At 37.6% G+C, this 20,683-nt stretch overlaps 1 protein-coding gene across 1 annotated transcript in view; it reads right to left on the reverse strand.

Annotated features, from left to right (window-relative positions):
- Positions 1-20,683, reverse strand: part of LOC131690800 (uncharacterized) — a 229,164-nt gene that overhangs the window by 52,369 nt on the left and 156,112 nt on the right. The gene's annotated exons all lie outside the window — the stretch shown is intronic.

The raw sequence follows: 20,683 nt of genomic DNA on the forward strand, positions 1-20,683 counted from the left end.
ATTTCAAAACAATATCTCGCAATGATACTTGTTATAATTTTCTATTATATTAACTACTAACGAGACCAAATTTATAACACAATAAGTTACGAAAATTGCGTTCTTTTATAATCTTGTTATTTCGTTATGATAGAGATACAACATACCACAGTAACTTATTAATTTGGTATTTGTATAAATCACTGGATTGCATAGATAATACATACAAAAATAAAGCATTAGTAATTCAGGTATTAAGTACGTATTGGTTAAATACTTTAAATAATACCAACTTTTGGCATAACGCCAGAAAATAGTATACTCGGTTCCTAGACGAGTAGTTACGGATTTCGTTATGTCATTACTAAATCGTTTTTCTGTCAGTGAACAGTGTCACATTTTTAGTCCAAGTGGGTAGAAAGATCAGCATAGGGTGACCAGGTCGCGGAAAGACGCCCAGGTTCCTAAGACTTGCATTATTGCCACGCCATTCCAAATGATATGATATAATTCATGACTTTAACTAATATTTTTCCGTGAACAATTTTACTTAAGTAGAAATATTAGAACTAGAAATATTATTGTAACCGTATAGGATTTCTACTATCAAATATCATTCCAGATGTTTTCGAAACGTCTGGTGTTAAAATAATTAAAACTATAGCAAATGACGGAGAAATAATGATTAACAAACGTCCTGTGATTTTGTGACGCCCTGATCTGGTGGTTCAGAGAGCACGGAACCAGTCTAGGAAGCCAGTCGTCGTATGTTCTAGTTCCAATCACGAAGGATGGTATGTACTGTACACTAAGAATCAGTAGCGAAGGCCGTCGAAAAAAGGTCAACATCCCTTACGGAATGTAACACCGCAGTTTCGCTCTGCCTTTGCTTTTGTAACACTACTGAATTATTTTCGAATAGGTACATATGAGAATCACATACTATACCAGAGAGTGGAGATAAACATTTTGGAGCAAAAAATAAACGCGAGAAGCAATCAATAAGTGATTAATGCCTTTGGCGTCTCATTCACAACTGCAAACTATTGTACGTTTACTGTAATTACACAGATTTGATAGTAGAAGCAAAGTGGAGCAGATTTTCGGTTCTGCTCGTCAATCGCATCAATAACAAACGTATTCGTCTACGGCTGCCTATAAACGAAAACGCGAGTACACACACGCATATACTGAAAAAAGGATAATCGAAAAATACATCCTTTGTGCTGCAAAGCTGCGTTTGCTATTCCATCATGGAAGTCACCGCGCGGTTTCGATCGCACCATCGCATATATTTTATAACGAGTTTTTCCTGGCACCACAAATTTTAGCATGCAATTCAATTTTACTATCGAATAAACACTCATTTCACGCACAATTCCGACAAATTTATACGGCTTGCAATAAAATTTGAACAAATGATACGCAGCACGCAATTTATCGGTCTGTACATTCGAACAAGTTTCCCAGAATATGAATTTGATATTCGTGATACGGCGAGTGATTCAAAAATTATCTTTACAATCGCGTCACGATTTCCAGGACAAAGTTATGAAATGTAGATCAAAGCAACACTGGATCGAGTGATGTGCTATGTTCGTATATTGCGGTCACTGGTGTCAGTCTTGCGACAACTACAATTAACAGATCTTGGTATATGTAAAAATATTTAAGGGGTTACACCACTTTAGAACATAAAAAATAAACATATTTAGAGATTTTTTCTTGTTGAAAATAACAAGTAAATTGAGATTTTGTAAAAAATGATTTATAATACTAGTTGTAAAGTATAAAAAAAAATTAAGTGATTTTGATGCACTTTCGAAAAAGTACAAATTTAGCTGCTACTTTTTGCAACCTTATGAGTTAGAGGTCATTGAAAACTATCATTTTATTTAAAATAATGATCGTAACTCGATAACGAAAAATGATATCGATTCATATTCTTCAGCAGAAATATGTGCAATGAAAAGAACTAAAATTGCTTCATAGAGAGTATGAAGATAGACTAACTACTTAAAAAGTTATATTTAAAAAACTGACTTTTTCAGAAACACCCTAGGTTAAAGAAGAAAAATAATTATAGCATGAAAACCGATAATGCTATACTTTGATGCATTTGAAAATGTTACTTGAAAAACATTTTTCTACAACTTTGCTGAAGTAAGTACCTTGCTACACGATTTTGTTCGAAAAATAATTTTTCGAAAAGAATGTTCGAGAGGGCCACCCTAGTTACATTTTACTTTAAAAGAAAGCCAATTTAATTCCCAAAAATATTCTCTCAGACATAATTTCTCTAAAATGAACGGTTTGGGAGTTATTGATTTTTGTACCAAAAAACCGCCCTTGTGACCCATAGTGGGGTGGTATGATTCATGTTCATGATTTCCGGGTCTTGTTCACGATTTCCGTAATTTATATTCACGTTATCGTGATATTTTAGTCACGTGTAAAATGACTTAGGTTCAGGATTTGACAAGTGGAGTAATGTGACTCATGCTCGATTATCCTTTTCATTATCCTATCAGCAATTTTATCTTAATACTTGTACTTTCTTTCCGTCTTCTCCTGATATGCTATGTTTATTTACTGTCGGATTTTGAAGCAGAACACTTCTAATGTTTCAAAACTTGGATCCCGTTTTGAAAATTACTCCTGCGATATTTTCCCAGTTTCAAATGCGAACAACTTCAGTTGTACTGAACGAAATTGCGATATTTTAAACTATACAATCAGAAATATGCGCACGCGCTTTGTATGCAATTTCGTGAAATGTCAAGTAGTATAAATTTTCATATTTCGAAAACTACGAGGAAAATGCGAAATTTGCATATTTCAGGCTGAGCCGCCAAAAAGAAGAACCTTAGCCTTTCATCACATAAGGGAAAGTTTTTGATATAGGTCCCACGTGTTCATTTTATATCAGTATTAGCTCACATGCCATACGAGAAACATATTGACTATATTGTCTAGACGGCACAATAAGCGGTAGACGCTATGAATTTTCGGCAATGTTGGAATTTGAACATAATCGCACCCCAGTGATAAGGTGACCTAAATAAAATAGGGAAAAGTTTATAAATAGTGGTGCCGCCTGTTCAATCATTCGTCGCTTGCTTGCCAATCGAGCAACAGGACGACTATATCAGCCGGACGGTACAATCGTGTATATGCAAAGTTTCATATCGCACAGCAGGCTAAAGAGCGCATGATAAACTTTGCACACAGCAAGGAAACATGTGCAATTTTTACACGGTATAACTGTGTGAAAGTTAAAACCACCATTGCCAAAAACCCATAGCGTCTTCTAGTGGTGGTATTAAATCGCACACAGGACCACCTTAAGACAACACTAGACCCCTGGGCACTGTTAAACCAAGGGGCCCCTAGGTAAGCACAGATGCAGAGTAACATTCGATTAAAGCCACAACACAGTGGTGATTCATTTCAGTATACAATCTATAACCCAAGTTTTCTAAAGGGAAACATGTTGTAATCTCAAGTGGAAAGATAACAAGTGGCTTGAAATTTTAAATTTCTTTTAAATGCTGCAACATATTGATATCTGCAGTTATGAAAATACTGACAGAATTAACGCATGGTAGTCTAAAGTTGAGTTTACATACTGTGGTTTGAGGATGAAGAGTGCCTTGGCCAAAATTGAGGAATAATTTAGTAGGGCGGGTCAACCGCATATTTACCATTCGAGACTCGTTGTCCACGCCAGCCAGAAAGTGTTTGTACTTCATGATTTTTTAATGAATGAAGCGCTTTGGTCTGCATGGGACTGCGGGGTCCTTTTATGTCAGTAGATGCCAAACTTCGTTGACTGATGGGCGAACATTGAAGTACTTTTTGATCCACACGATGTGGACATAATTTAGAAACAAGTTTTACCATTGTTCATTTGAGCAATTATCTAGTTTCAGAACTTTCCTATTTTAACTCTAAACAACAAAAACGAACTATGCAGAACACACTAGGCAAAGTAGTTTAAAATTTCTTACAAACAAAAATATCAAAATAACTCGAATCTATAAATATAAACGGTATATTTTATTTTACACTTCAAGTGTGTTATGCGTGGCTCATAATTAGCCTTCGGAAAATTAGTTTTTGAATTCAGTACTGATATTTATTCTAATATTCGAATTATTTAAGCATAAGCATGGTTGCATTTTCAACGCCCGAAAATTTGCAGAAAAAGTTATTAAGCAAAAACCGATTGATGCCCTGAAGATTTATGAAAATTTCACTTTTTATAGCATCACTGCTTCTGACGGTCGAATTATATACAAAATTTTTAACTTTCTCTTATTATGTACGAAAGAAGCCTCCATTTATCCCTCAAAACTTTTGCGAAGTGGCCAAACAGTATAGATAAATGATTTAGACACATTAAAAGAAGATTAAAACAAAATTGCTTATAATTGTACAACCAACAGAAGTGGTGCTAGAAAAAATGAATATTTTATCAATCGTCAGAGCATGAATCAGTTTCGGCTGAACAACTTTTTTCTCAAGCGTCAGATCGCTTCGTGGTTTTCGAGACTTTGTTTCTTTGTTAAATTTCCTACAAAAGCCACATAACGATTAATTTTTAGGAAGCAATGGGCGACTCCTGGAGGAATTATTTTGTGAAAATTAATTTTCCCATACAAAATCCCATGTAAACTTTAAATAGCGGGCGCAAAAATATAGTTTCATGGATCGAACTAAGATTTTGCACAGTTGTTCTAGGACCCAAATGGCACCTAAAAAGTTACTCGGAGCTGGAATCTGTTTTTTGTCCTACCCTAATAACCATACTATATTCGTCGCTAACAAGGCGTTTGCAATTCGATTCTCTTAACCCGGAACCCGAAATTCTACAAAATGTGCTGCTTTTTAGCAACGAATCTCACATCTGTGTGGTTAACGTGAAAACTGATTTTATCGGCATGCCGTAGTGTGCTCTAAACCGTCAAAGTGGATTTACAATAAGCTAACCAACTCTGACGAAAAAAATCACACACCATTCAGCAACGAATCCGAATCGCACACTCAGGCACACGGCACTATGTTAACGACGGATGTTAGTTGGAGATTTTGTTGGGCGACGAGATTTAGTTGTGTTAGAGCAGTTTCAGTTTGTTTCAAAAAGTTGCGAAGCTAATCTATAGCGATTCTTAGTAGTCAGCTCAAAAGTAATGCCATCTGCTCAAGCTAAAGCACTGATTGATTTTTATTATTATCACAGGTTGGCAAGCATTGGTATTTTATATCAATCAAATTCCTTAGGGTGTACTCAGCAGTGTGGTGTTTAATATAGGAGTTTAAAAGTGAAATTGGAACGGAAACAATCATATCTCCAGCAGAGGGTAAAGATTTATTAATACGAACAATTTTGATTCGAGTTTTAAAACTGGTGTGAGCTGCCGATCTCTTTGTTGCTTCATTCGAAACATGTGTTTGAATATATCAAGAGTATTCAGCACATACACTGCGATTCGATTGATTGGGAAAAATAAATTCGACTCAAGTAACGACCTATGGGCACGATTTAGTGCGGTTCATTGTTAGATTTACGATTTCGATAGTTCTATAACATAAAACTGAAAATAGAACTTTATTTGCAACTTATATTGAACGGTACAAGTTAGAAGGGGGAAACTTAAATGTATTCTACTTCATTGCGGTTATGTCTGGGACGTTACCCATCCATCTTTTCTATGTGGAGTAACGTGACATGGAGAATGAAAGTATGACTGATTCGCGGTATCTTGTTTTGTGAATTATATCACGAATAAAATTTGTGGCCTGTAATGTATTATGGGTACTTAGTGCAGTTTTCGTTATCTTTCCACACATTTTATTGAAGCTTATCAAATGAACAACGAGGTACGAGATCCTAAAAGTTTTCTTATCTCTGCTGCTTGCACCTATTATCAGTTGCTAGTAGCTAGACATAACTAAATAATATTAAATGAAAAACCCAAATTTTGTGAAATAGCACACGTGAAAATTTCAAGACCATATGCAGAGTTGCATGAAATTGAAAATGATTAGGGATATCTTCTAAATATTACAACAGACATAGAAAAATAGATCGTGAATCGTGTACTAGGAATCATGAACAATTTGACTAACAAATGAACAATAACGTTTTGAACGTGTCCAGTGGAAAATACTTTTAAGAGGCATTGGGGGTTAGATGGGTCAATTGGTAGCTAATTTGTGACTAATATACCATTAATCATGAAATAATTCATGAATACATTAATTCAAAGGTACAGTGGCGTAGCCAGAAATTTGGTTTGGAGGGGGTTTTGACGAAAATCATAGATTTTTCAAAAATGTTGGTGGGTTGATGACATTTAATCTGTAGGCCGCGATCGACTGGGTACTACCGTGATCTGCAGTAATAGCGAAATGGGATGGCGTGGGCGGGCATGGGTGCTATAACCCTACCGTAGACAGAGCTAAATACCTGTCGCAGGTGTCGGTTATGTTGGGTGGCGGACTACGAGACAGATTAGGTCAAGTTGAACGAGTGGCCCAAAACACCACTTTACTAACAATCAAGGAGAAAAGGATGAGCAGAAAACTCGCAACTTCGAAACCGTAGCATTGGAGGAGCTTTGCTAGACGTGGTAGAAGGTGTGGAAATGCGGGATCGAGCGACGGCACAAGAGCTGGGCAAAATGCGTCAACGCGTGATCAAGTGCCAGGCGATCAGCGAAAGGATGTGTGTAGTGTGGATCAAAGCTAGGGTTGTGGTACCGGTAATACCGGTACCGAAAATCCCGGGAATATCGACCAATTTTTGGTACCGTAATACCGGTACTGAACAAAAGCCAGTACCGGTATTACGGTACTATACAATTTTTATGACAAATATGTTAACTCTGCAGGGGGACCTGTTTCTATTTTTTGTTTATTTGTGGCTTTAACCTTTTTAGGTCATTCGCCAAGGGATCTGTTTCAAAATATCGGTCTGCAAGATAACGTTTAATTATATAAATTTGTCTTCTAGATAAATCGTTGAGATAACACCTTTGTGTGGGAATGAGGTGGGGCCATCATCATAATAATTCTAGACGTTAAAGTTTTATTAGCGACATTTTGATTGGTTGCCATTATTCACTGGGTGCTCTTAAACCGTTATCTATAAAAGAACGAACAGCGATTTAGTAGCTAACAGTTTTAGACTTGATGAACTGCTTCAAATGGGGCGAATTGTTATCATTGGTGACCGGAAAATTCAGCAAAACTCCATAGTTTACAGGAAAGTAAGGAGCCTTGATATGCATTAGAGAATACTAGGCAAACAACATAAAGGTCGAAACCAATTTTCAGAAAAGCAATGCGATTAACCTGCTCGGATTTACTGCCATTCTCGCTTTGATTTACTGTTGTTAATAGGGTTTCATACATTTACCATCTGTTCAAGTCGACGAAAGTCGCACCACTTAGCAGATATTGATTTCAAAGTGGCCTAGATTTCGAAATAAAAGAAGGTGCCCTATACGAAAAATATCTTCTGTGAAATGAGTCTTGCTATTCCGAAGCAGCTAAAAACAATAAACATGTTTTTTGATCAGCACAAATCATTCATCTGAGAATAAGATCATCAGTTTGAGCATTCAATATCAGTTTGAAGCTTTTTTCGAATTTTTTAAAAAAATATTTGAGTACCGGTACTTTACCGGTACTCAAATATTTTTTTTAATTTTTTTAAGATTCCGGATCAACCTAAGACTCATGAAAAAATAGGACAGTTGAACCACTGCCAATGATCAACTGTAATGTGAGCTACTCAAACACAGAGTAAAGGAATTGGCTAGAGCACTCCACTGGGTGCTTTTAAAGATCTGGAAGAAGGAGATTTCACCGAAATATAGGAGGTAGGGACTAGTATGTCCCATCTATAAAATGGTGTTAGGCGGGATTTTTGCAACTAATTACCGATTAATCACATTACTGAACTGCCCTTGTATGCAAAGGTGACGTAAACGCCATCCAGTATATTTTTCAGGAAATGAATTTTCAAATTTTGCCTGGTGCGGGTAAAAGCATGCTTTCGCCACTTTGTTTTTCGCATTTCAACAGGTTATTTTTTATTTTTATTTAAAGTCGTTTGCACTGAAAGATTTGAATTTTCGTAGTGAACTTAAAAATACGAAAAAGTTAAATTTGACCAAAGTGGCGTTGAAGTCACTTTTGCATACTAGGATAGTAAACGTCATCTACAAGGTGTTCTCCCAAATTCTTTGTTGCCGCCTATAACCGTTAGTAAGGGAATTCGTAGTACAACATGGCCTATAATGCACAAATACGGGTTGCATTCATATCTTCAACCAAGCTATTTGCAATAACATTCTTGAAAACTTTGCTGAAGACACTAAGTCTCGCACTAAATTTGATTGGAATTAGTAATGCATCCAACTGGAAAAAATAATCAACAAAATTATGCTACTAAATACTAAACCTCCAAAAGCTGATGGTTTCCAAATTATGGAATCTTGGCGCCATTCAATTCGATACCCAAATGTACATCATAAATAGCAAAAAACGTGACAAATCTTCAATTTTTTATTGCCAATCTTAGCTAGTGGCACTTTATATAAGTGATAATCCAAAAAAATCAAATGTACATGAAAACCGATTCTGACCTGTTAGAGACAAACGTAAAACGCCATTTTTCATCAGTTTTTATGTAGGCGTTTTCGTTTAACTATTTTGCTTGATATTTACATGATTTATCAACTATGGGATCCTCACTGAAATATTAGTTACAAGATCTCATTCTCACAATTTACAAAAAGTCCCCATAACGTTTAAAACATTGGGTTCTCAATGTAATGAACAGATAATAAACTTCCAAAATTATTTGAAAATTTAAATAAATTAGTCAGCATCAAACTTTTCTTCAATTCCAATATTTTGGTTTGGAGGGGGTTTTAACCCCCAAAACCCCCCCTTGGCTACGCCACTGCAAAGGTACCAAAAATGCAAACAGTCGGGCTAAGTTAGTGCAAATCGGTCCAGTCATCTCTGTGAAATATGAGTGAGATTATTTGACAGATACGCATATACAGGGCGGTACAAGGAAGCAAGAGGAGCCGTAAAAAGAATTCACCGCAGAAAGAAAAAGCAGTATGAGTAGAACGTCATTACTGAGGCGCTAAACAGTATGGAACAAAATGATATGCGGAACTTTTATGAAACTGTCAACGGCGTACGGAGAAAAACAGCGCCGTCTCCCGTCATGTGCAATGACGGTAAAGGTAACTTGCTGACAGATAAAACTATGGTAGCAGCCAGGTGGAGAGAGCACTTTGAGACATTGTTGAACGGAGAGAATGTTAGCGCGTCAACGAACAGAATAAGGATAAGTGACGATGGACAAGCTGTGGAGCCTCAAACGCTAGAAGAGGTAAAAAAGGCAATCAAAGAGCTGAAAAACTGTAAGGCTGCTGGAAAGGACGAGCTCCTGGCCGAACTTTTCAAACACGGTAGTGAGCAGCTGCACGAAGTACTTCACCGTACTCTTTTGAAGGTATGGGAAGAAGAAAAACTACCTGCTGACTGGTTAGAGGGCCTCATTTGTCCCTTATACAAAAAGGGACACAGACTGGAGTGCGCCAATTATCGAGGAATATCGCTCCTCAATTCGGCGTACAAAATTATGTCACGTATTCTGTTCAACAGATTGAGGCTGTTGGAGGAGTCTTTCGTCGGCGAATACCAAGGTGGTTTTCGCGAAGGCCGATCAACAACGGATCAAATGTTTACCCTGCGACAGATCCTAGATAAATTCCGGGAATACAACTTGCAGACACACCATCTGTATATTGATTTCAAAGCGGCGTACGATTCAGTGAAAAGAAACGAGTTATGGCAGATAATGGTAGAACATGGTTTTCCGACGAAACTGATTAGGCTGATTCGTGCAACGCTGGATGGATCGAACTCAAGTGTTTGGGTTGCGGATGAGATTTCGACGTCCTTCGGAACCTTAGACGGATTGAAGCAGGGTGATGCGCTGTCAGACTTGCTGTTTAATATTGCTCTTGAAGGTGCCATCAGGAGAGCAGGCGTGCAAAGAAACGGTACCATCGTCACTCGGTCGCATATGCTCCTAGGATTTGCGGACGATATTGATATCATTGGAATCGACCGCCGAGCCGTGGTAGAGGCATTCGTGCCTATTAAAAGGGAGACAACAAGAATTGGTCTCACAATCAACACCAGCAAGACAAAGTACATGATAGCTTGAATACGTGGGTGACCAATACCGCACCAATAGTGATATTGGTGGTGAAGTGGTGTTAGGTGGTGATAAATTTGAAGTAGTGGAAGAATTTGTGTACCCGCGAGGTGAAAAGGCGTCTTGCAGCTGCAAATATGGCTTTTTACGGACTTAGTAGCCAGCTGAAGTCCCGTAATTGCAGACGAAGACAAAATTCGCGTTATACAAGACATTGATAGTTCCGGTTGCCTTGTACGGCCATGAAACGTGGACGGTAAAGGAAGTTGATCGTGGAGCGTTCGGTGTCTTCGAACGTAAGGTGCTGCGAACAATACTCGGCGGTAAAGAAGAAAATGGCATCTGGCGGAGTCCCATGAATCACGAGTTATACCAAGTATATAAAGGAATGGATATTGTCAAGCTAATAAAAAAGGGCAGGCTGTGGGGGGCTGGTCATGTGGCACGAATGCCGGAAGAACGACAGGCGAAGATAATATTCAGTAGAGAACCGGGAAGAGGCCGACGACTCCGTGGCAGGCCGCGTACACGATGGCTGTTTGCAGTGGAAGAGGACCTAAAAGCACTCAATGTCCAGGGTGACTGGAAGAGATTGGCCTAGGACCGGGTCCAGTGGAGGAGAATAATTCACTCGGCGTAGATTCAACGAAGCGAATTATTGCCCATCAAGTAAGTAATCACACTTTCATGAATCAGTTCATATTGTCATGCCATATGCCAATTCAAGAACGATATTACGACCATAAATCGATTGGAATATCAACGAGCAATAATATAAGAGGTGTTGTTCAAATCAATCAATCTAGAATTATTTAAATTGTGTAACTAATCATAACCTTAGTTCCGCATCAATAAAACGACATCCATTCCAGTAGCTACTATATAGTAAAACCAACAGCGATCAAGAGAGAATAATTTTCCACATTTCAAATGTGTTCAAATAACCATAGCAATTTAAATCGTCCACTTTCTATCCTACCGAGACCCGCATTGCCTTCTTTCAACCACCTAATGATATGGAAACAATGCGGTACTGTGGTTGCCCACAGGACTAGATCCAGAGAACCACCGGGCCTGGGAGTGGGGCTGAATCAACCGATGAATTAATTATTCGTCATCGAGATAGACGGGACCTTTGACAAACTTACACTACAGCAGCTAATAGCCGTTGAGTGCGAGATGGCTAGAACGGGTGAAAATCCTGCTGACGTTGGAAATGGGGTTCTTATCGGCGAGATCGGACGCACCCGCTAGCACTCGAAGCCTCCGAGATGACGCTGACGTGAGATGGGATTGTAAATGGAGTGCTTTATCACGATGACTGCGCACGATGGGATGAGATTTTTCCTAGCTATGTTTAATTATTCTGTGATTCGTCTCTGTCGTTACTGTTTCAAAGAGTGATTTTTTCCTCTGGTGATAACTATTCTTACGAAAATTGTTGTGTCAATTATTCGATCTGAATTTGATTCTGCAACGAGCAGTAAAACGACCATCAAAATTATGTCATACTTACTGAAAGCACTCAACAGTATGGGAACATTTACAGTAGTACCAGTTGAGAATAGCTATTTTGGTGCCGAAGGCATTCCTGCTTTTGCGCTCCAGTGCCCCCCTCTGCACGTGCCTATCAGATGAGGTTTTTGATTTTTATGCTGCCTCCGATGAAAATAAAAAAAAAGAAAGCTAAAGCTCCTCTTCGACTCGGCACATAATCAACTGAACTTAGCAAAGTTAATGAAAAGATTGGTGGTAGAGGTATGGAGATGCAATGCTCCACCGACTGCTGGACTAAGTTTGTTGGGTTTGAGAAGGGTGGTTTCAAAAGAAAAAGCAAAGGAATGCCATTGCCGGGCTGTTGCCCGGCTGTCTTCGTAATACTCACCCCTCTTGGGAAACATTAGCAAACAGGGTGGAAGGCTGTGTCTTTTAAGTAGCAGACCACACAGCACAGATTCTTGTAAAGAAAACTGGTAGTATCGCTTGAATAATAATGCACGCAAAAAGAGAAACAGCTTTCACGTGATTAGGCACGTTTATGGTTCCTGCTTTGCTTTGTCTTTCACACAATTTGTTGTTTTAAGCCCGCTCTCGGCATATTGCCGGAGGACTGTAAAAGGGTCTAGGCTGAGGTTTTGCTTTTACGGGTTTGAAGTTTATCGAATTTATCGTGGATTGACCGTTAATGGAATCGAAGGCATACACCACGAGTCATTACTTAGTGATGAACGGGCGGGTAGTACCATCACAAAAACTGTCCTAATTAACACACTTTTTGCGCTTTTCAATCTCATACATTCAGAGCGCAAGTGATTTATTCTATATGAAGGCATTGTTTTCCACATCGAAAAAAAATCTATTAACTCACTCGAAGTTGACTTTAATCCGAAGTCCGGCAAGTATAAGTAGCACCCGGTAATTTAAATGTGCTTTAAAAACTTCCACATCCCATAGAGTCTTTAGCAGCACACGAGAAAGAACCCTTCCCTCAATACCTTACCAACCGCATCGCACAAACCTTGACTACACTGCGAAAAGCACAATCTCATAATCACTTTTTACTAACGTGCTACTCGGCAGTCGGATACGAATCCTAAAAGGATTCATCCACCGCTTTCAGCCCACCACTGCGCCCACCATTTCCCCACTCACATCCTGGTGGTGATCAGTTTCATTCACCCAGTCGGCACGGGTTCTGAATCCTTCCAGACAGCCAAAGTCCAACGCACGGTATCCACGCTAGCTGCTGCAATGGAGCAATTGCGAATGGAACGGTTGGAAAAACGATACCGAAGGTGTTGGTATATAAGGGACCTACAAATCCCACTCTTGTCTACTTGTTTAAATCAAGAGCAGGGAGGGCATCGAGAGATGCTTTGGTGCCACAGTCACCCGCCTCGTAGCAGTAGGCAGACGGAATTTCTAGTAGGCACAGCATTTAATTGTGTTGGATTGTTGAAAATTATTTTAGTGTGCTGCTTGCAATTTAATCTAAAAACTAGAACATGTTTTTGTGAGGAGATCGTTACAACATATTTACATAGTTTTTCTATTACATTAGTTTTTTTTTAATTATTGGATACTAAGACTATCAAAATGAAATTAAATATTTAAAATAACTACATAAATCAGCAATGCTACAATCTCTCAGAATTTTATAAAATTTGGTAGAAATGTTTCCAATTGAAAAATATCAAAGAAGTATATTTATATTTCATCATTAGGGTACCGCTTACCACGTTGGACGTCCCCAACGTCCAAAAAATCGTGATTTTTCAAAGGTTGAATTCAAAAAAAATCATAACTTCCGAACCAACTAACCGATTTTTATTATTGATAACTCTAACTACCTTCAAGGTAGTTTCAAGAACAAATAGAAAACGTTCAAAAACAACTAATTTTGTAAAAAAATGGGTATTATTTCGTTTTTCTTATTTTTCACTGCGATTGACATTAAAAACTCATTTTTTTATATTTCTAGTTAATAATATGCCGAAAAATTTGGCTGGTGGCGCTACGCGTTTCGGATATACGTGATCTTAAAAATGAAAAATTTATTGCTCCATATACACACCCCACATGCACTGCGACGAACAAAACGCATGGTAATTCACCATACATCTCCATCGAGCCACAACAGCTGTGACTAACGAAATTCATGAGTTAGCTGGGTTCAACATTCGTTTCAGTTCGGGGGTCGTCCATTAATCACGTAGAAACATTTTTCGATATTGGAGAGTAGGCTGTCCCAAAAAAAAAATGTTCAAAAAGTCGTGGTGCTCAACCCTAGAGTGAAAGATGCATATTGGAAACACTTTTGTAAAATAAATCAACTTTCTGAAAAATCATCCAGAAGTTCTGCTAATGCAATTTATGAAAAATGGCCATTTTTGAACAAACAAATGTCGCATATAAGCAGTTTTCACAACTTTTTCAAGACCGAATTTTTTAAAAATATTTTTAATTTTCTGTGAACCTGAGAAAACAAATCGCATTTAATAATTGGCCAAAAAATGTTTATATCATCTCTCTTAAACTTGGCAAAAAATATTTGTTAAGTCATTTTTGAAGAAAAACGGCACAAAACAAATATTACTATTTTTTAACCAAAGATATGCACTTAAAAGTACTGTTCATTATAAATATTCTCGTGAAAAAATATAGTATCAATTACTATATTTACTATATTCCCCGTTTTACTATACCTAAGTGACCATCAAATATCAGAAGGCTATATATGAATTCCGTGCCAAAAAGACGAAATTTGATGCACGTGTCTACCCAGTTAACCAGTAGTCGTATAAGGATTACCAACAAAAATCGTATAAGCATTCAATTTTTATCGGAATCGTATAATGGTACACTGTATGTATACGCATTATACAAAATTTATCTTAACCAGTACGTTGTGATAACTCGTTTACAATTCTCGTATATGAGTGCGAACTAAGTCATATAATGAATAAAAAGGCTCGTTATTAGTGCAGTAATAAGCAACAACTACGACTATATAAATGTGTGTCGGTAATAGCCAAATTAATCCAACTATTGCACGCCAAGATTCGTAAAGCAAAGTGGTGGTATGAAATGCTGGCTTGGTACCGACTTCAATTCAATCCCCAAAATAAAATATCAGTTCTGCTAGGTTTTAAATATAAATAAATAAAACGATACTTTCTAACAAAGGGATCTCAGTTATATATTGATATTGCCTTCAATTCGTTCCCATGCCAGCATGGTTGCATCATACCGTAAATAGGAACTTATAGAACTATGAAAATATGAACCAGACTTTTAGGTAATAGTTAAAATTATGAGTTTTATTGTTTATAAACAGTTTAGTTAATTTCAAGACTGGCGCAGGTACTTATGTTAACAGAACAAAATTATAAAAAGCGTGGATAGTATTCATAAAACTTGAAACATGTCGAAACCAAAGTGTATTCTAAAGTAAATTTTGAAAAGTTAATATGATTGATTCAGACACTCTTTTGGTTATTTCTATGATTTGATAAATTTTGCAAACAATTTATTGGGTATCTCTATTAACGAAAAATACTCATTTTAAAAAATATCAATGGGGTTTCTTACGCCAACTTGTATATATGTGTCGTAGGAGCAAAGCAAAAGTTCATAAATTATTTTAATAAGTACAATTTATTTAAAATATAATATTGTATTCTAGTCGATGTTTTGGCGAAGATGTATAGCTTCTTCACTATAATAGAGCCCTGGAAGAATTTATGCAAATTTAACATTAATTGTATTATTATATGTACATATGGACATATATGTACATTTTCATAAGTACGAAGATCTTACAATATATGACTTGATTACAACACATTTCGGATATCATTAAGAGTATGTTATGATAGGCGAGTTAGTTATCTCACGTTCGCATATACAAAGTCGTACACCAGAGTAGTACAATAAAAGCATTTTCCCATGAGTCAATGAGTTTGACCCGAGCTAACCACACCTATCAAATGGTGTATAGGGTATGTTGCAGGCACGTAAGCGGATGCTTCAGGGTTCTAGACCGAGTGAATCCATTTGTAGTAAAATAAATGCTAGAAACGTTTTAGTATGCGAAAATTCAAAGTAATTCTCATTCTTAAAACAGGTGGTCGAAAGATGTGTCTTATTCTTAATTTTAATTTAATATTAATATTTTCTATAATCGTATATAGTACTTTTTCGAGTCGTAAGAGTGTATAAAGGTGTCTGTTTCTTGCCACATGGAACTAGAATAAGTGCCGACTACAGTCGCATTTATATACAGTTTACATCGTATATTGAAACCAAATTTTATCTGAATGTAGATATATTGCCTCCACTTTTGTCCGTATAAAGCATATTTGCGCATTGTATACGATTTAGTGGTACTGTATATTTACATATATAACTCAGTTAAAATTTCGGTATAACTACAAAATTGTTTGCTGGGTAGCTTTTGAATCGCATATTTTCCTTCAACTGAAAGCCCTTCTAACGACTCTAACAAACAATAAAAATTAAATTTGAATATTTCCTATCATTGACAGCGATAATCCCATTTCGCAGTTCTTATTCGTTCCTTGTTGTTCAAAAGTATGATATAACGAAAATCTGAAATTTGCAAAAATCTCCAATTGGACCAAAAATCTCCCATCCAGAGAACATCTATTTCGGAAAACAAATTAGGCCTTATCGGCGCAATCAAACTATCAACCAAGAATTAAATTTGAAAATCTTTTCCTTCATCAACTATTAGTTTTATTTCGGACGGGTCGAAACACGGGAAAATCCGAATTTAAATCATCCGACTGAAGCTTATTCCTGATTGATTCCCGCCAATTACATGCACCGAACCGGAAATCTTGAACAGATTTTGTTCGAAGCTCCTCCTCTTTGACGATGAAAGTAAGCTGATTCCATTCGATGGCCAGCCCATTTGGCTTCGAACGCAAATTGAACTAAGTACAAAAGCAGGGTTCATATGCGAGTACGACATCATTTGTGTGGAACATTCGTGCTGGTTGCACGCACATAGTCCAAGTAACAATTTTAGTTTTATAGCACGCTACAAGTGCAATCTAAGTTTTATGAGTGGCTATAAAACTATCGTAAAACCTCAATTGTTACTAGGGAAGCTGCCTCTCGACCGAATCCACTGTCTGCTGAGAAAAGGCAACTACGCGGAGCGTGTCGGAGCGTCGGCTTAGTTGACGGTCGTAAAGTAATATCTCGCCGCCGAAATATTAGAGCTGGTAGGAAACGCAGCCTGTGGAAAAACATTGGGATTATTTCCCGTCAGCTGCAGTTGACCATTCGAAATGACCGAATTGAACGAAATTCTTATAACTTTTTCATGGAATTGCTGAAATGGAATGCATTAACACGTACAAAACATGAAATTTTAATTTGTCTGTGTTAAGTCAAACCGGACTAAGTGACATTAAGGCATTATTGATGTCACTACCAAGCAATAAAGGACGAACACGAAATTATTGCAACACCGAAAATGTCAATTTTCTTATAATGCTTAAAATCAAACCAAAATTTTAGGGTAGTTTTATACATATATATATACTTCAAAAATCAAAAGAAAAGTTAATCGATGGAGCCTTAAGTGTAAAATTGAACGCATTTTCGCTTGTTGCCCTCCATCAAAGTCTTTACAGTGTCATCCGGTACCAGTTTCTCAGTTTTTTTTCCATTTTCTTAACATGTTCTTCTCTTCTGTCTTCTTGCTCTTCCGAAGTTCCCGCTTCATCATTGCCCAGTACTGCTCCACCGGGCGCAGCTCCGGACAGTTTGACGGATTCATGTCCTTTGGAACAAAATGGACAGAATTGGCCTCATACCACTCCAAGACACTTTTAGAATAGTGACATGATGCCAAATCTGGCCAAAATAGCGGAGCTTCGTCGTGCTGCTGCAAGAACGGCAAAAGGCGCTTCTCGAGGCACTCAGATTTGTAGATCTCGCCATATACTGTGCCCGAAAGGCTCACTCCTCAGTCCGCAAGAGCAGATGGCCTGCCAAATGAGATATTTGGAGGCGAACTTCAACATTTTCTTCTTCTTAAATTTGTCGTCCACATAGAACTTGCTCTTGTCGGTGAAAAACTCCAACCCCGGAATTTTCTTAAAATCGGCTTTTATATACGTTTCGTCGTCCATCACACAGCAACCATATTTTGTCAGCATCTTCTCGTAGAGCTTCCGTGCCCAAATTTTAGCCGTCGATTGTTGCTGCTCATCGCGGTTTGGGAAGTTCTGTACCTTGTATGTAGTCCAGCTCTCTTCTTTGCATTCTGGACGTAGCTCTGCGACATGCCGATTTTTTAGCCAAATCACGGCTTGAGACGTTGGGATTTGCTTTAATCATCCGCTTCACCTTTCCCTCCGTCTTTTTGTTGTCCGGTCCCGGTTTTCTTCCAGCTCCTTTGCCGTGGTCCAACGTCAACCGCTCCTGGAACCGCTTCAACACTCTGGAGACGGTTGAATGGTGAATGTACAACATTTTTCCCAACTGCCGGTGCGACAGGTCAGGAAATTCCAAGTGTTTGGAAAGAATTTGTTCTCTCGACTCGCGTTGGTTCACCTCCATTTTCGTTGAATCGAAAAACACGACTTCGAGTTTGACAGCATGTAAACAATACACATCAATGAGAAAGTGTGCAAAATTTGGTTGATTTTTACCCAATGGTAAAAAAGTTATGCCCTGTTGAATGTGTCGCAATAATTTCGTGTTCGCCCTTTAAAGTCACTTTTAAAGTCCGTGTATGGTGAGTGAGTAATGACAGAATTTCCATAACGGGCCCTTACATGCGTAATAAAAGTGTCATTGAAAAGTAACTTTACTGAAATTGTATGGGAATTCTGTCATTACTCGCCTTACACGATCATTAAAAGTGACATTTCTGCACAGTAATGACATTACTAACGCTTCGTGTGAGGAGTCCTACACAATACCAGAATTGTCATTATTTAGTAATGATACTTTTAATGCTCGTGTGAGGCCCCTATCCAGGTCGATATATTGTTTTTATTTCCCAGTCCTTCGTTTATTTTTACTTTTTGTGGGTACAAGGCTTTGTAGTCTATTGTAGCCAAAGGCGAAACACATTAAGAGTATTATTATTATTATTATTATTATCTCACAATTATTATTATTGTGCCCCGAGAAATCTGCTGATCGTATAACTTTTTAAGACTCGAGTTTAAGCGCACCGAGTACAGTCACAATGAATCCATTAGGGCGATGTCTAATGTTTGAAATAGTGTTCATAACAATTTCGACTTTTTTTAAATTTTGATTATAGAGGTTTTAACCATAAGGTAATTCGCCTCTTCGGGTTAGAAAAATCTCTAACCCTTTGTGCAGGGCTGGCACTCGAACTCAGGTGAGGTGCGTACAAGGCAATCGATTTACCAACTACGCTATGCCCAATCAAAAAATAAACTAAAAATGTTGACATAGATTTTAAGGTTTAAGTTTTGTAATATTTATAGTTTTTGTTCTTGTAATGCTGTGTGCTATGTGATTATATTTCTTTGTAATGTCAAAGCATTGTAATCAGGTGTAAAAATGCGAAAAAAATATGGCTTTTTACTCCCATTTGACGATCGCTTCCTGAAATGGGGTTTCTCATTCAAAAAACATTTCATGTAGATCAACACAGGTCAGATAAAAGATAAGAAGAAATGAATAAATAAATAAATGAATAAATAAATTAATTAATAAATAAATAAAGACTCGGTTGAGTTATCAGCGTCATCGTTGGATCTAAATAGTATGGACACAGCCCGTAAAATTTTATCGCCTATATCAGAATGAATCACATTCTCATCAATGATTTCATTTTCCGCGTCTTCCGTAGGTAAAAGTTCATTAAGTAGGCACTCGGATAATTCAATTGTTTTATTTCTAAACTGAGAGTTCGCCACGATGATTCCGCATACGAGCTCTTTGCGCTACTTGACACACTCTATCTTGAGTGCAAGGTATGCTCGATGTGTTGGTATCATACGCAACTGCATCCTGACGCAATCTAAATCTAGAGAAAATTTAGAATAGGACGTAAGTAACAATGAGAGATTCTCTTTGGGGTCTTTCTCTTTTGTTCATTACTCGGCCATTTCAACATTTACTACTCTACTATTTGCATAATATTCTAGTAAATACCGTCGGCTTTCGATATGTACTGAAAAATTAGCGCAAAGTGTTGTAATGACGTTGTAATAAACGAAAGAGAAAGTAAACAAAGAGAGGCTCTCAATGTTACTTATGTCCTATTGAAAATTTTCTCTAGAAATATACAGTTATTATCATTCATGATAATTCCATGACGGATCATTAAACATGGCTGATCGAAAACGGTCTTAGCGTATTTTCAGTTTTCGTGACTGGAGCGCAGGAGTTAGGTAAACTAAAAATGAGCTAAGACCGTTTTCGATCAGCCATGTTTAATGATCCTAACGTTGAATTTATCCATTAGTTCAGGGGACCGATAAATTCGAATCCACTGCATATATCTGGTTAGATTCGATACACCGAATCATTTAAATTAGTAACATCCTGAAATGTGTCTACTCACCGATCGACATCATGCGGAAAACAATGGAGCTATTTTGAACAATTTCTGCCTTGACCACTTTGATAAGCATACATTTCACATTTCCGGCGTTTGTGTTTTTGTTTTGATTGGAATGTGATGCAAATGGCGGTAACGTTTTCGGGTGCGTTCGGAAACAAAGTGACGTATTTGGTTATATGTCAAAGTCGCTACACTAGCGCCACGCCCGGTGAAATAGCACTTTTTTACAATTTAAACCGACCGTTTTTCTCAGGGTGATAAAAATTTATCTCGTGCTATGTCTGTTTGTCTGTGCTCGTGATATATTCGTTACTCGCTACGTTGCATAGCATTTCTAGTGATGAAATGTAGAATTTTTATTT

The sequence above is a fragment of the Topomyia yanbarensis genome, chromosome 3 (assembly GCF_030247195.1).
Source record: "Topomyia yanbarensis strain Yona2022 chromosome 3, ASM3024719v1, whole genome shotgun sequence".
In the NCBI taxonomy this organism is placed as follows: Eukaryota; Metazoa; Arthropoda; class Insecta; order Diptera; family Culicidae; genus Topomyia; species Topomyia yanbarensis.